This window comes from Aythya ferina (assembly GCF_964211825.1).
Source record: "Aythya ferina genome assembly, chromosome: 2".
Taxonomy (NCBI): Eukaryota; Metazoa; Chordata; class Aves; order Anseriformes; family Anatidae; genus Aythya; species Aythya ferina.
The window spans coordinates 30,051,776-30,069,685 of NC_140297.1; positions in this window are offsets into that span (position 1 = coordinate 30,051,776).

Here is a 17,910-nt window from a genome sequence, read left to right on the forward strand (position 1 = left end):
AAAACAATGCTCTAAACTGTTCAGGCCATGTAAATGTGAGCTATTTGAACAATCATTCCCACATAGCTAAGAAAGAAATGTTATTTAATATTAAACTTATCTGAAAATGAATGAATTTTATTTAATTTAACAAAATATTTTATAATACTATAATGATATTTGTAGTTTTGATTTCTGCATTATGACCCTGCAAAAACATGTACTCATTTTTTTATGACAAGTGCATTTTTCATCAGAATTACCATGTTAATGTAAAATACCTGACAAGATCTAAATTAAATGCCGTAAGCATTTTGGGTATACATAGTGGTGAGCATCCTGGCCTTGGTCCAGTGGAGCACAAACTTAAACATAACTATATTTAACTTTAAACACAAGAACAGTCCAGAATGTATACTGCACCTGTATATTGTACAATCCACTCTGGTCTCCAGTTGACTTGACCCTTTCCCATGAGAGGAAATACATTCAGCAGGCCACCACACATCCTGCTTCTGATTAACCAAAAGAACATGTTCAAGTCACGGATACAACCTGATTGCCTGTATATCAGTATTACTCACAAAGAAAACAAAGAACCACTCTTGCACCCCGTCCCAACATGTGGTTAGAAGCTTGTTGACTAAGGCAAATGCTTGGGAAGGAAGAGTGCAGGTTGCACCTCAGAGCAAGTTCACACCATAGTATAAGACATTTACTTTTTTTTTAAACCATTTTTTTAACCATTTACCACAACTGTGATATTGTCCCTCTTGCACTTTGGAGTGTGTTGAGAAAGGTTACCCAGGTGTTCTTGCTTGCAGTTTCCAAGAGGAAAAACAAACTAACAAACAAATAGACTGTCTTAGTCATAATGTCACAACCAAATCTGCCAGGTAAGAGCAACACAGCTACACAGCAATGAAACGGACACAGAAAAAAATATATATATAAATAAATCATACAAGTGAATATATATTTTCTTACAGCAAAAACATACTCAAAAAATATTTACTTTTCCCACCAAGGTGACTTTCAGTCTTTCAGTGTGTGCATCAGTGTGTTTGTGTGTATGTTTGCACTTTTCATATCTCTTCCCAAACCTAGAAGTCCAGATCAGGAAAAGCTGTGAGACTCATATGAGGCCACCAAAGAGGAGAAATGGTTAAAGGTGTCACATAGATTATTGATCATGTAGGAGAGACTGTTGTGGTGCTCACAATTGCTGGAAAAAGAAAGAAGTTTCTGTATTTATTATGCTGTTCAGCAAAATGTCAATTTGAGAAAATTAGAGAATTGGCAAGAATTAGAGTTAGTAGCAAGTTAGCAATACTAAATTTGTCTGCTGGGAAATTTGCCTTCTGTCAGTTTCCCAACTAAAAACTGTGAAAATGCAAGTTGACTAGACTGAGCAAAGAAGAACCAGCATTTCCAAAGGGGGATGTTGCCTTGTATCTGCTGATGAAAGACTAGATCTTTGGTCTTCAGTCTTTTTACAGTATGTTATTTATGGTGTTCTCTCATGTCAGTCCTTTTATCTCATCAGGTTTCACATGAATTATTCACTGAAGCTCTGGCTATATGATTTGATTGCTCTTCTAGAATGTATGTTAAATTTAGTTATGCTGCACTTTTCTTAGTGAAGCCTTATTACTGAAACTCACAGTTTAAGATTCAGTCCCCTCCTCCCACCTTCCAACTGCCTTTTTTTTTTTTTTTTTAAGAGGATGCCAAAAACACAGTGCTAGACAGATCCTCCATTTATAATCTGAGGCTGCATTTTCATCTAGGTTTTCACCTCTCAAAAGGTCTCAAATGTCTTGAACTGTGTTCTATTCAAGTGTGTTTCTTGTGGGATGCCAGCTGCTTTCCTGGCATTAGACATGGATGTCGCTGCTAAATTATGCTCTCTAACATGGTTGCTGACATCTTGAATGCAATCTTTATAACCCTGACCCCCCATCTGAATTGAGAGGCATGTTGTGGATTATTCCTGTTCTGGCCCATTCTTTCTTGCTTTTACTTGTATTGTGTTAGATAACTGAACTAATTGCTGTGACTCAAAAATGTCACAACTTTGCATGTAGGGGCTTGCTATCTTCCTCCCAGACAACGAACATCATGAATAATGTTATACCACCAAGGTTTGGAAATAAGCATGATTTTAAAATATTCTTTCTAACAGTGAAACAAGAGGTTATTTGGAAGATATCTCTTCTATTGTCTGCCTAATGAAAATTTTATATTGTCAAATAAACATTTTGTACCTCTTGCTGCCAATCTTTTCAGGACTGCAATCCAAATCTGAAAAATCTGCCCTCTGTGAAATCAAAAAAGACTTTTTGCATAATCACCTACTGAAATGAGGGTGGTCAATAAATTCTTTTTGTGAATCTAATGATTTAGTCAAGTGTCCTCACCCCCTGAGATTAGCTGTGCTCTGCATACCTGAATTCTCCACAAAGGCAGAGCTCTGAGCTTCCCTTTCTGTCCCAAGTGGTGTGGAGAATGTGGCTTTTCATAACACCTTCAGCAAAGACTGCCTTGGAAAAGTAAAGAATATGACATACAAAGGAAATGAGCGATTCATATTAATTGTAGTAATGCTTCAACATTTTGATGAGATTTGAGTTTTAATGCTTGGACTATCCAAGATTAGCATTATGAAGAAACATACAATGTTCTTATCATGAATGCTACCTGCAACTAACTTTCTTTTAAATGATTTAATACAACATTCTTTTGTTTATAATTCCAGTTTGAAATCAAGAACATCTACAACCCCAAGCATCAATGCTCTTCAATATCTAATTTCACAGTTTTCTTAACACATATCTCATGTTATTTATTATAGTCAGTGTCACCCCAACACCTTTGTCTATTCTTGCTACATTTTAAATGGTTTAGCTGGCAAGACATCAATCATAAATCATGAAACATATTTTAATCTCAAGTAATGTCACTTTAGAAAGAAAACAAGTATTGTATGGACTAATTGGTTACATTACTCACATCTATAAGTGATAAATGCCTGTTCTGTGAAAGAAAAGGCATTTTTTATTTGTTCGGTTGTTTTGTTTGTTTTTATTTTGTTTGTTTTTGTTTTTGTTGTTGTTGTTGTTTTGGTATATAGCAATAGACAGAAACAAAAAATTCAGTTCCTTTATGGCCTGGAGCAACACAGCTATTGATAAGTCCAGTACTTTTAATACTAGAAAGGCTCTTCAGAACTAAGCTTCATTGTTCAGAAATATATCCTTTGTTTCATCAAAGGAAAGTATATTTTTCCTGTTATATTTCAATCACTAGGTAAATGGAGAAATGCTATAATTTTAGGAAAAACTGAATTCTAGGGACAAAAAAGCTAGAATCAATGTTTTCATTTACTTAGTATATTTTAAAGCTTCTCCTCCTGTAAGTTATCATATGCAAATGTTTCATCTGTTGATCTTCTCTGAACTTAATTCTGATGCTATAACAAAACAAAGTTATTTTAAAAATATGAACCTATATTGTGAATTGATAATGCGATTTTCACTGTCTGGTATTAAAGAACAACATCAATTACAAACTCACAATGAAGAATTATAAGGAAATTAAACTTTCAGTTAAAAAGTGCAAAGCAAATACATTTGGGAAAGATGACAATAATTTCTATAATGAAATTTTAATTCAAAATAAAATAGATATTTTTATTTATTCCATCAGGTCAATTGTACTGGCCACGTGAACCAGGTGATGCTCATTTCATTTTACAGGTAATTTATTGCAACTGAAACACTGACTCTGAGATAGTTCACAAAAATAATTTACCTTAAGTAAACACCATTTGCCACTAATGATGGGGCAAAACAAACTTGCAGAGCATTTATGAACAGTAACATCTCTCTCCTTCAGTACACATTTGCAAACCGATCTCTGTTGTTTGCAGATGAATTAAGCATGGCTTGAAAAATCATTAAAGCCATCTGCTTTGATGAGAAAAAAACCTGCTGTGATCATTTTATTGCACTGACAGAGGCTAGGGACCATTTTACAATATTTTTTAGCATCATTTACCCTAAATTTGACATCCTGTCTAAAAAATGAGCAATATTACCTGCTCTCATTATACCTATTTAGAACTGCATTCACAGAGAAGGCAGCTTATACAGGTGACTCAAGGTATTTGTTTTGCTGGTCTCTAACAGATGGATGAGCCTGTTTCTCAGCCATTAAAATCTGTAGTTACAACAAACTAAATGTTTATGGGTTTTGTGGAAAGCTTAATCTTCTGAAATGATAGGAGCTAATAAGCATAAAAATATCATCAGTGTTTTAGTTACAAATTATTTCCCATGGTCCATTTAAATATAACATTTTTCCCCCAGAATTCTCCACAGTTATTCAAAGTGTAACAAACCAGTAGATTAATATAGAAGTTTTTTACTATCCAAATACATACCTTTGAGACCAAACTATCTCTTTAACTAGCAATTTCTAATAACTTTCAGAACGTTAATACTTCCTTTTTTTCTAAAGCCCTATTTAATCTGTTTTTAGTAGATTTTGTCTCAAATAGCTTTCAACAGTATTTCTCTGACTGAATTCTACCATGAATGACTCACCTGAAACTCTCTACATTATTTGCAATTACAGCGTTCCTCCACCATTAATACTGTCCTATTCTGTATTTAGCTTTTCTATGACTGAATCTACTATATTTAGCAAACGTAGAAAAAAAATGCTGATGATAAATCCAAATGCCTTCTAACCTTAAAGGAGTCATATTATGGTGCTTTTATCATTACTAAGGAGACTGGTGGATGCACCACTTAGAAAATGTCACTTTTTCCATTGGTATCCTAAACAGATACTATAGGCCACATAGGGACAGAGCTAGGAACAGAGGAAAGAGAACAAAGAAGCAATCTGAGGCACCACAGAAACTCAGGGACAGGTAAATGACATTTTGGACCTAAGCTGGAAATCAGAAAGACCTGGAAGTCTCTGGTGCTATCACAGATAAAGGTACAAAGATATATGGCTACAGTTGCCAGCTTCACTCCTTGCACTGTTCCTGCTGCAAACTCCTTGTAATTTAAAGAGTTCTGTTTCTTAACATATTTATGGTGCTAGTCAGATATCTTTTTATTGTAACCATTGTACTCATTTCAGTCTTTTTGCACATAATAATAGGAGACTTCACAGTCTCCTGATCACCCTAGAAAAACCATGTGCTGAGTATTCCTTTCTGTACATCCATTGTAGTTAAAGAACCTTGTGGAAGTACATACTTGTAACTAACAAAGCAAAACACAGTGTCAGGACTGATGGTTTTCAAGGTGACAATTTCCTTGGTCCAGCTTAAAACCATGTTTGTTTGTTTGTGACCATATTACTTCCTCCTGCAGTAGGTAAAAACATTCAAGCTTTTTTTTTTTTTTTTTTTTTTTTCCCAATTCTGATCTTCACAGTGTAGTAGAGAACTTCCTTACTATTAGGTGTGAAATCCATTGTCTTTTGAATTTTATTCTAATCATTACACTGATTAAATTATTTCCAGGAGTATTTTGATCAACTTCCATTTTGATAGTCATCTATCTTTTTGTCATCATCCTTTGTCAGGATATTTTCATTCTTATGTAAAGTTATGATTGTAAATACAAACAAGATAATCCAAAAATAATGTATAAAGGAATTCTACTGGTAAATACTGTTGTTCCTACTGTACAGTCTTTCAACATTCCCATTGCTACCTCTCCTTTCTTTACCTGCCTTAAAAATATTCTAAAAATCTTTATCATCTATGTCTTAATAATTCACTAAAGTAGTTTCTTCCATATCCTGAAAATATAATCTGTATTCCCCTGTAGCTGCATGGAAACTGCTGCAAGGCTAGGTGTTCAGAAAGATATTACAAATAAGGAGTCCTTGTTCATGTGCACCTGCCATTTATTTACTTATGACTCTCTACTTCTCTTCCCTCCATTCTCAGTAATTCCTAAGCATTCTCTAATCTCTACTCCACCAATAACCCTTCGACTTTAGTCACAGAACAATCCTTTTCTTTACTTTCTTTCCACTCAGTCTACCTCTTTTCCCATTTGTTTCCCTCTTCAATATTCTCCAGGAAAGTATGCATACTCCTCTATACGTTCCCCACTTGCCAGTCCTCTGTCTTTCTCTTACAGTCATAACATACATGTGTTCTATGGATATCAAGAACCAGGTTCTAAAAATCAGTCAACATTTTGATAAAAACTATTACATTTTCAGTACTTCTGGGATGCTTAAGTGCTTTTTCCTCAACCCCCACTGGAGACGTTTCTAGAGAAAGTTAGTTTTCGTGGAAGGCTGAATAATTATTTTCTGTGTTTAATTTTACTATATACACTTCATTTAGGAACATCAGGTGAAGGCAAAAAGGAATATTATTCCCATTTTGCAGCAATAGAAGTTGAGTACAGAGAAATTAATACCATGGTCATCCCTGTAAAGTCAGGTAGGATCAGAATGAAAAGACAAGTCTCTGGGCAAAAAAGCATTGTGGGTCATTCATTTTTCCTAGACATCTGTATCTCATTTGACAAATATTTTACAAAGATTTTAAGCATATTTCCCCCTGATAAACAGTAAACAAAAGTCACCTATCTTCTTTCTTACCTAGATAAAAATATGTAACATAGGAAAACCAATTACTCTTTTAAGTGTGAAAACATATTGCTTCTTCGATAACATCATGCAACCAAAGAAGCTGACTGACAAGGAACAGAGCAAACCAACTGTATGCACTGGGTTAAGAGTTGAGCCCTTGGGCTCATTCATTTCTCATCTTCTCTCAGATGGTTGACCTGTAATTGCCATCATTCTACCTTCCTGTCAGAGAAATATATCTGCTGATATACGTGATTTTTTGCAAGGTCCTACAAACACAGTTCTGTTGTATTTCTAATGGTACAGAGGAACTAGAAAGAAATCACTAGAGATTTCTTTGCTTCTGTACAAGATTACATGAAATGTTTTATGACTGCATTAAAAAAAAAAAAAAAAAAAAAAGGAAAGAAAAAAAATCAAACATATTTATCTCAGATATGTAATAGTAGTGGTTAAATTCTATTCAGTATCACCTGTGCAACTATAACAACTTAGTATTTAGTTCTTATTACCTATTCCATACTACTTCTAAGAATAAAACATCATATTTACATGGGAATATTTTCTCAATTACTCAGCAGTGTTTTTAAAGGCAGTTGGAAATTAAATATTTTTAAAACAGCAGAATGTATATTGTATGAAACAGTCACAGAACAGACATCTCGGTGAGATAACCCACGTGCAATATTTTTCTATCACTAGTTACACAATTTCTATGAGCTTCTGTGATCAGGTATATCCTTCAGTCAGAGTTATGAAGTTGATCCCTGAACATCTCAACCTGACCTTTAAGATTAACTATTTCGATTGAGTAAAGTGCTTTGGATCTGATTTATCCAATAGGTAACTTCCTTACTTGTCAACTTCCTTTTAAAAACTTTTCAGGTTGTATCACATATATATACAAAACAATAAAAGCTTTCAAACTTAATTAAGGCAGAGAGTTCTTATGCATGGTTTCAATGAGAAAAACTTCATCACTTCACTGCTCTTCCACTGTTCAGCTAGTCGAGTGAGCTCAAGTGAGTTTATTCTTTCATTACCAAAATGAGATGCTGAATGGAAGATGGAAACTGCATTGTAGTGAAAGCTTACCACCATTTTATATCACAGATAGGATTCATAGTAGTTGTATTTGATTCAAAGTAGTTGTTCCCTATTTACAAGATGCAAATATACAATATACAGCATATAGTATACAAATAGCGTTATATGTATATTAGCTAATCTTATAATTTCTTTTAATCATCAATCAGTTAATATAGTTTCTTTTATATTCTGCTATTCTGCATAATATAAATATTCTGTATACAAATTTATAGCCAGAGCCAACTTTTTCCAGCTGGTTAAGAGTTTAAGGAGCACTGCCAATACTTGTTGATTCACAAAGTCATGTTACTTATTCCCTCTTTGTCTGTCTCCCACGTTTTTCCTGCTCTTTTCTTTACTTTTCTCATCAGTGATGTACAGAAACAGCAGTCTTATTTTTGTGTATGTGTTCTGGAAAAAAAAAATAGATTTGATGGTTTTGATAATGACCACAATATGTCTCAAAATACATATTTCAGTAAAAATAAGAAACTTTTTTGTCCACCCTCACATCCTCAATGTTCTATATGAACAAGCTACTAACTGAATTTTTATTTTATTTATGTTGAATGGGAGCCATCTTATTTCTAAAGAAACATCCAACATTTTCCTTCTTTGCATTCTTTTGCTCTTCACTTTTCCCAACACTTAGAGTTTTCATTGCGCGAATATGAAGGGAGAGAGAGCTGCAACCACAAGTGACAAACTAGAAAAAAAAAAAAAAAAAAAAAAAAAAGAAGCAACAACTGTAGGTTCCACAGTAAAGCTCACTATTTACAAAGTACATTACATCATTGCTATTTTTAGTGCAGCATTAAAAAAAAAATTCCAGACGTCACTTCACAAAATACTGCATGAATACATAGTAAAAGAGAGCTCTTACTTCAGAAATCTTGTTAACTCAGACCAACCTACTATGGACATCAGTGCAAATAGTCCTAATAATTTTGTTTACCTCCATGTTGATTTGGGCTTAATCTATAATTTTTATTACAATGGCTGTAACTCACACCTCTAGAAAATGCAAAAGGTTTTTCAGAGCACTGCCATAACAAAACAAAACAAAAATAAAACAGCTGAGGATGTTTTTCCTATTTCACTTTAGGCAACTAATTTAGGGATGTGCCTAATGCTGCTTCTAAAAGTCAAATCAGAATGGCAAGGGTTGGAGTAAATCAGATTAGGAGGGTTGGAGCACTGTCTATTGTCTCAGTGGTGAAACCCTAGTTTCTATAGCAAGCCTATAGTAAGACATGAAATTTAAAAAAACAAAAACAAAAACAAACAAACAAACAAAAAAAAAAAAAAAAACTGAAATTTGTACCTATAAGACTTCCATTCGGAAGTATAAGAGAATGTGTTATCTGGACGCGCTTGACACCATGCAAAATGAGCTGATTCATGACTGAACTACAGCACCTGCACCAGCCAAGTGGTTCCAGCATTCAGTGCTAACTCAGAAAGGGGACATCACAGGTGTGAGAAATAACAAACCCCACTGGCTGTTAGGAGGAGCTGCTAGAGCAGACTTTTCACTGCAAACCACCAGAACTGAAGGACAGAAGGACCTGGATTTACAAGGGAAAGCTTTCCTCATTTTGTAGAAAAGCCCGATAGAACTGAACAGGAATTGAATGACACATTCTATGACGATGATTCCAGTTGCCATATTTTTGAAAAAGATGTTTTTCAAAATCTATAAATAATATTTCCTGTTCTGTTACATTCAAAGATTTTCCTAATACATTAAAGCCAAGAGAAAGCCGATGGCTTCAACCCTGCTAACTTCTACAGGGATTTTCCATATGGAGAACACCTATTGTATTGATCTGTGATAAACCCTTAGGATTACTGTAGTCATTTGACCATGCATATACAATGCATTAAAATGCACACAGTGCTCAGTGTTTTTTCCATTCAAACTTGAAAAAAAAATAATAAGCTAGTCATTTCTTCTCTGAGAACTTTTTATCTCAGTAAATGATAGAGGTATGTTTCTGGGTAAAATAAAATAAAGTAAAATAAAATAAAATAAAATAAAATAAAATAAAATAAAATAAAATAAAATAAAATAAAATAAAATAAAATAAAATTCTAGGAACAATTTTCTATGCAGTGACTCAAATCTCAAATGATTGAAATTAACAGTTTTCACATTTTTGTAAATTTAAGGAAAAATTTGACCTTCTTGACAAAGAATCAGAAACCATCTACTCTTTCTCTTACTCTGTCTCTGAACCTGAGCTAATTTAATTCTTGGATGGTACTGATTTCTTTGCTATTGCACGAGTACAGAATTTGACCTTATAACTTATGAAACCTTGTATTCAATGAAACTGCATTGGAGATGTTTTTACACAACATTAATTGATGCTTATTGGTGGCTGAAGGGCTGATCTTTTAAAGTTGTGGTATCAGGCATTTCTTGCTTGTGGGCCTTTGCAACATGACAGCAAGTACAAAGACTATTAAAATCTCTTTGTGAAAACACAGAAAAATCAATCCTCTTCCACAAGGAGGTGCCCTCCAGCACAATCAATACAAACTGGTACAACAATATCTTGTGATGCTCCTCAGCTACTTTAAACCTTTTTGCTCAGTAAAACTCACAAAGTGCTGTTGCCTTTCATCTCTGCTGGATAGTGCCAAATGAAGATGTATTTCTAAATGAGTTGCAGGGGCAAATGCTGCCATCAGTTACAGGCATCCCGCATCCCCCTTCAAACAGCTTTAAATTCAACAAGGTTGTAAAGGACTGAATTCACCTTGGATTTAGTCCAGTAGAGTTAAAGAAGATGGATTTGTTTACTGCTTTGAGACTTTTCTTTCCTCCTTCACCTTTAATTATATTACAGGTTCTTGATGGAAATTTTTGTTCTTCATTGTGATTCTGGCATGTTAGAGAGACCAAAACCAACTGAATCTGAGCAATAAAAGTCAACAGATTTTCACCTGTCTTGTATTATTGATCAATGTTAATAGCTTTTATTACAAACCATTAGAAACAAACTTGTTCAAGAACTATATGCCTTGATCAAGTGGATATCTATCAACTTATCTAACATTGTTTTGTCTCCCTTTAGGATTGTTGTATGCCAGTCACCACACTTTTAACTCACAGCTTTGGAAAACTTCTGCAGTAATATTCTAGAAATCAAAGATTTTCCCTAGATCACTGTGAACCCTGGACGGTATTAATTGAGCTATTTGGTTCCTACTGCCTATCATCTAGTATGATCAGTTTTATTTTCTTCTAAGTATTCCTTGAAAATAAACAACACAAAGACCAGAGTGATAAAAAGCTCTAGGTTTACGCCTTCAAAGTGTTAGAGAGAGGAAAACACTCTGCTAGCTTAGGACAAGATCACTGCAAATATATTTAATTAAAAAAGACCCTTAGTAGGCTTGTTAATTGAAAAAGTGGAAAAAATAAACAGTATTCTCCATCCTTGTGCTGTATTTCTTTATGCAATGAAACACCAAATTCCATGACTGAAACCAAATCCCATAAAATCTTGTCTAAACAAGCCCAATCAAATCAAAATCCCTTTTATGGAAATTAACCTTCTGTGAGAAGAAAAGAAAACTCAACCAAATAGGCTATATGATACTGTAAATCAGTACATTAGCTTTTCAGCCTTATAAGAACAGAGTTTAAGTTCTGTTATTAGGCACAAAAGCAAACAAATTTTGAGCCAAAGAAAGGTCATTGTGATCTGGCTGCATCACACAGTAGATTTTTAACCTCTGTTTTTATAAGCAACTAAATGAATTTATTAAAAATAAGAGTGAAAAACAAATGGTTGTCCTGAATTCTCCTCCTCTATGTGTAAAATCTATGCAAATGCAACAGAACCTGATTAATGAACCAGAGAATGGTGTTACTTATTATTGCTCCATCATTCCCTTGACTCTACAAAATACCTTAGCAACAAATGAAGTTGTAGGAGGACAGAGCAACCTCGTAGTAAACACAGAGTATGCCTAATCTGCAAGCACTCTGATTGATCTTTTCTCTTTTTAAGTTTACAAATTCTCCAAAAACATTAAAATTCTTTTCAGTTGAGCTGCCATTAGGGGGGCATCTCCCAACAACAGTCTTCTAGAACTCGGGGATCAGACAATACGTCAGATGCCAAAATGTCTTGTAGGCATTTCAAATTAAAGTAGGACTAAAAATGAAAGTAGAGTACTTGGATCCCAGAACTTCTTGCCTCACACAGTGACATGAAACTGCTGCTCAGCTAAAACACGGCAGATTTCCATAGGAAAAGCCATAGGATCTTTCTCTCCCACTGTGTTCCTGCCAGCTATTTTGATGTCTAGTTTAAGAAAAAGTCCATGAAACTACATCTGCAGGACTGCTAAATTCCGCAGCAGACAGCCAAGGTTAGGCTGGGATTCAGTGCAGGAGCTCTGCCTAAATGCATTGCTGCTCACAGGGATCACATAGCCCCCATTAGAATAATTCCCTAAAGATTCTTTGTGTGGAGAAGTAGGAAAATGCATCTAGTGCTCAGCTACTGAACCGGATGCAGCTGGATTCAACTCTAGATCAAACAAATCTTAGTATGACCATTCCTCGTGCATATCTCCTCAGTTTGTACATACAGTGCAGGAAAATACTTTCTGAAGCCACAATATTGTCAAGAAATATTGTTTAACTCTGACTACAGTTAGGAATCTTACAGTTAAGTTTAGGAATATGGAGAACTTCACATAATTGCTTATCTTTTTCATAGAAGTATAGAGTCATTTAGCTTGGAAAAGACCTTCAAGATCATCAAATTCAACTGCCAGCCTGCCCTACCAAGGCCCGTCACTAAGCCATAACCTTTAGTCTACACATCTCTTAAATACCTTCAAAGACGGGTACTCCACCACTTCTTCAGGCAACCCATTCCAATGCTTGACCAGCCTCTCTGTGAAGAAATTCTTCCTAACATCCAAACAAAAGCTCCCCTGGTACAATTTGAGACCATTTCCTAATGACTTATCACCTGTCACCTGAGAAAAAAATGACAAAACCTTTTTCACGGTGTCTATCTCCAAAGTATACAACTGACTTCAACTCAACTGAGCTTTAGTGACCTTTAGTAAGATAATAACTTTACTAACTAGACCTAACCTACTCTACTCTATCTAATTCTAATAACCTAGAATAACTTTGCACCTGACTAAAGGTTAATCATGGACAGAAACACATGCTAGGAAAGGAATCAGATGATTCCATCTCTGATTCTGATTCTTTCACAATCTCTGATGCAAACATAATTTTACACTTCTCTTGCAATCTTTACAGTGTATTAGTCACAATATAGTCAATATTTCATTAGAAAGCTGTGTTTCAACTGTATACTTTAATTTTTCTCAAACATGTGGCCTTAAATATAACCTTAAACCCAATTATTATTATTCTATCTTCTTTCAGTCTTATGAAGATATTTTATTTTGCAGTTCTTGGTGGAAACTCTTTTTGTTTTATTATTATTTTTATTATTGTTATGCAGAAACTAGCAGCAAATAAATAGATTGTCTTATATCAGTAACAGAAATTTATTAAATGTTCTTCCCCTCACAACTGCTTTTCAGTCTTTTCCTAATTTTCAGTTCCATTTTGAAACTGGACAAAGTTTTATGTTTATTACTTATTATTATGTTATAAATCAATGCAGTTCTTCCTCTCATCTTTTTCTAAAGATCTGACTTATCAGTTTAAGTCCTTCTTGATACACTTCAATATCGTCTCACCAAAATTTATCTTGTGTACTCCCTTTCTAGGACAATGAGACTGGCTTCTTCTAAAATTGTGTGCAGTTTTATTAGTAGATTTTATGTACTGGGAGGAGCTTGCTCTTGCCTTTTTTTTTTTTTTTTTTTCCCTAAATATGTCAGACTGGAATAAATGTCTTGTGGAGATCACACTAAGTTGTAACTTACAGCTTCAGGATGGCAGGATCATTAATGACATCTCTTAATAGAAGCACTTATATATTAATAATGTATACATTAATTACATGGCTATTATATAAAGTGCCTATAGAGTCTATGTACATGAATAGTATCCATGTAGTAAATCACAAAGCTATATGTCAGCTATAATTATCCATGCATTTTTAACTTCTTCCTGCTCCACTGGGCAGCCTCACATCATTCCAGCATGTGGGATAACAATCTTTTTTTTTTTTTCTTTTTTTTCCCCCAGTAAAATTTCCCTCCTTTTCCAACAATGTCTAGTTTCATTTCAAAATTATAACAGACTACTGATCAAAAGAGACTAACTTGGTTAAAGCTCAGATTCTCCTTATAAACAGGTTTTCTCAATCTAGAAGATCATTTAGAATGTGATAACTGACATCTTAGTGAGCTTATAGACATTGAGATTTTCAGATAGCTAAAATACAATTTTAAGTTGTCAAAGCCTGCATTCTCAAGGCATTGTTAAAGCTTCTAATATTTTATCTTGATAAATTTCTAAGATGAGGTGGTTGTTTCTGAGTCTTTCTACAGAAAATAGATGTAGCACAAAATATAAAAGTCTCAAAAGCTCAGCTTCTTGTAGATATAAGGTTTCTTCTTTCCTATTGTCTGCTCACTTCCACAGCTGCAACACAAAAGCTAAAGGCTTGGACAGGTCTACTACTGAGGAACCAACAGATTTTCTGAGATTTTCAACACCACGGGCAACCCATGACAAGACAAATTCAAGATCATCATTATTGTTTTAACAACACAGAGGAAGAAAACAGTTGGAGATAACTTCAACCACATTAATTTAGCTTCTGGAAAATGTTTAGGCAAGAGATGAACCATCAACTTATATCTGATATCTGAAATCATTGATAACTTTTCCTGAAAGAAACATTTAAATATATGTGTATGCACTAGCTAACACATCTTTGCTGCCTCTCTAAGCCACTCTAACTTATCCATCTCCAAATCCTTTGTCACAACTTGAGAATTTCTGACACAGTGTGAAAAGTCTGACAGATTTCATAGGCAGACAAATGATTAGACTCATGCTATTATTTAAAAATTTCTAAGAATTCTATGAATAGTTTTTGTTTTGCTTTGTTTTGTTTTGTAGCATATGAGGCACAGAAAAATATATGATGCTATGAGAATATTGCTATAAAAGCCTTTTTTTATTATTTTTTGGCATGGTAATAACAAGCAGTATAGGTATGAGTAATACATCTCCTTCACATTGATGTCAATAAAAACATTATACCACACTGTTCTATGATGTATTCTATAATTGTGGCATAGCAACAACTGCATACAGTAAAGAGTGGGTTACAGGTTTCAGCTTTAAATCTTGATTCCATGTTTCTAACAACAAGAATCAAGAAAAATATTAAGAAGCTCGTTAGCTATTGGCTTTTTTAGGGGAAGATGATTTTTTACTCATAAAGCAGAGTCTTGAAAATAAATAAATAAATAAAATAAAGAATGCTATCCCATATTCATATATATATATATAAACAAACAAACAAACAAACAAACAAGACACCACTGGACTGGATGACTGGACCAGGTTGCTTTTCTTGGTATGTATAAGTCCCTCTAGATCCTTTTTTTTTTTTTTTTTTTTTTTTCCTTTTTTTTCTGCAATACTATTACTGTTTATGTACTGATTCCTATATTCGGTTTTATCTTAGCAATAAAGAGATGTGGGTTTTAACATGATGAATATTTACTTTATTGTATCTGGCCAAATATTCCACATGGGTTTATTCCTATTAGCAAATCTGAGACCATTTCATACAAATTCTTGCTGTTTTGAGTTACATATGTCTCCACATAGAATGAGGTCCTGGATATACAGTGAAGCAGAAGCTGTGCTCATCTGATGCCCCAGAATTAAAGATCTCTGAACAAGACGTTCTGAGCTGAATTTTACTTCTCATGAGTTACAAATTACACCTTGCAATTGCCAATTTGCAACAATACCGAGAACTTTAATCTTCTTTTCTTATGCTTAATGCTCTCAGGAGTCTTACTTTGCCCCTCCCTATAGGATACAGACATATGCAACACAATGTTCTTTTAATGTATGGAACTGCTGTCTTTCAGGGCTTGCATGAGAATTCAGCTCACACTTGCCATGACATTTTGGACTGATATGATTCTGGGAATTCGGCTCACACTTGCCATGACATTTTGGACTGATACCATTCTGGGACAATCAATCAGCAGGTAATATATATTACTTCTATAGCTAGATACACTACATACATCTTCAGAATATGCAGAACATCTTTAGATACGCTATATACATCTTCAGAAATACAGACTTCCCATTACAGTTTATACACAAGGTGCATAAACATAGCCTGAGCTAAACCTGAGCAACACTTAAATCAGCCAAATAAACCTGCCCCTTGTCTTCCAAAAATATTACTAACTGAAGACACTATGCACACAGAGTTTTTTCTTCTGAGTCTCTTGCTGTCTGTATTTGTCATAATCATCCCATCAAAATCCAAACCATTTTGTCATAAGAAATCTGTGTATGGATCCGCACCTGCTTTCAAAGAGTCAGATGCACTGGTCTGTTGATACAATTGATATAAATGCATGAAGTCACCTAAGTTTTTAAGCAAGAGTCCAAGTCTGATGAAATTAGGATATGTACTGCTTAATGTTATCTGTTGAGGATGGAACTTAGAGCATTATGGAATATGTTATTGATAAAGTTAGAGGTAATATGAGAAGAGAAAGACATTCATTAGTGTTTTCTTCTCTCTCTCCTTATTTTGGGGGAGGAGGGAGGTTATAATTTCTGAGTCCTGCTTCAATTCTATATGTCACAAAACAGCTTTAGCTCTCTCTATACAAAAATGCCATGCAGAGAGAAAACATCATGGTGAAATGTTAGGTGTTAAGCGGCAAGAATACAAAATGAACCTATTACTCACAAACTAGTCTTAGTTTTTTTTTTTTTCTTTTTTTTTTTTTTTTTGAAAGACACAAAGTTCCCAGTCAAATACAGATGTGGCAATGTTTCTCTTCCTTTAGAAATAACCCTGATCCCAATATCAGCAGCTTAGTAATCATGTGCAAGTTGACAAGAGCCCTTTTGTAAAGAAGATGTTTGCTAGAGAAGGAAAACAAATCCTAGAGACAAAGTTTCAGATTTACAGATTTTGTGTTGAAATAATACACAAACTACTTCATCCAGTTTTGTTATATACTCTTTTTAGTATAATCACAGGACCCAAACAAAATGCACGATACAGAGCACTATCTTGAACCAACTGAATTTTGTGCTTCTGTTTCAAATAGTACTCACCCATACCAAGTCCTCTTCTGTAGCCAAAGGTCCATCTGTCCTGGGATGGACACCAGCAGTATGCCCAGAAAGACATTATGAGAACAGGGTAACTCAAGTAGATCCTCTGAGGGGCTGACAGGCTCTGTGTTAGGGACTCCTTGATTTGGAAAGTTGAACTTATCATTGTAGCCAAGAATCACTGTTGGCCATTTCTTCCATGATTATTTCTAAACAATATTTTAATTCTTCACTCATTTAGGTTTTGTGCCACCCCAAATAGCTTATGTCAATAAATTTCACAAATTAATAGTTGTGCCATATGATAAAGTACCTCCTTTATTTTATTTCAGTGCCTGGACTGCTTTTTTCTTTCTATTGCCCCCCAGTAAATTAGTGTTTTGAGACTTGGTATATTATGATTCCCTGTTTCTCTCCAAATATTTCATAATGCTGTAGACCTTGATTTTCATCCCTTCTCAGCTATCTGTCCCAAGGCAAATCCCTTTTATGTTTCTGCCAGTTCGCAAGCCATTTGCAAGTCTTACTCAGTCTTGTGAACTCTCAGTATTTTTCTAGCTCTCCCATGAGGTGAGATGTCATGATCAGAGCTGTAGAAGTGGCCAGAGGGACAAGAGAAGTGATTATATGGAACTATTTTCCTGGCATTTAGATGGCATAAAGCAATTAATAAGCCAAGTTTAGCTTTTGGAACTGGTTTTACCACAACCAGGCTGTGTCACTTACCAGTCAATAAAGATTATATAAACTACTCAGTTTAATGGATTGCATAGTTCCGGGAACTGACCTTTCCTTTTGGGGCCTTGCTTCTTCAGTCACTAAGGTTAGATTCACAACGAAACTTTAGGTACTGTGAAGTTAAGCATTAAAGCATCTAACTGATAATATGTTACTGAGTAGAATATTCCTCT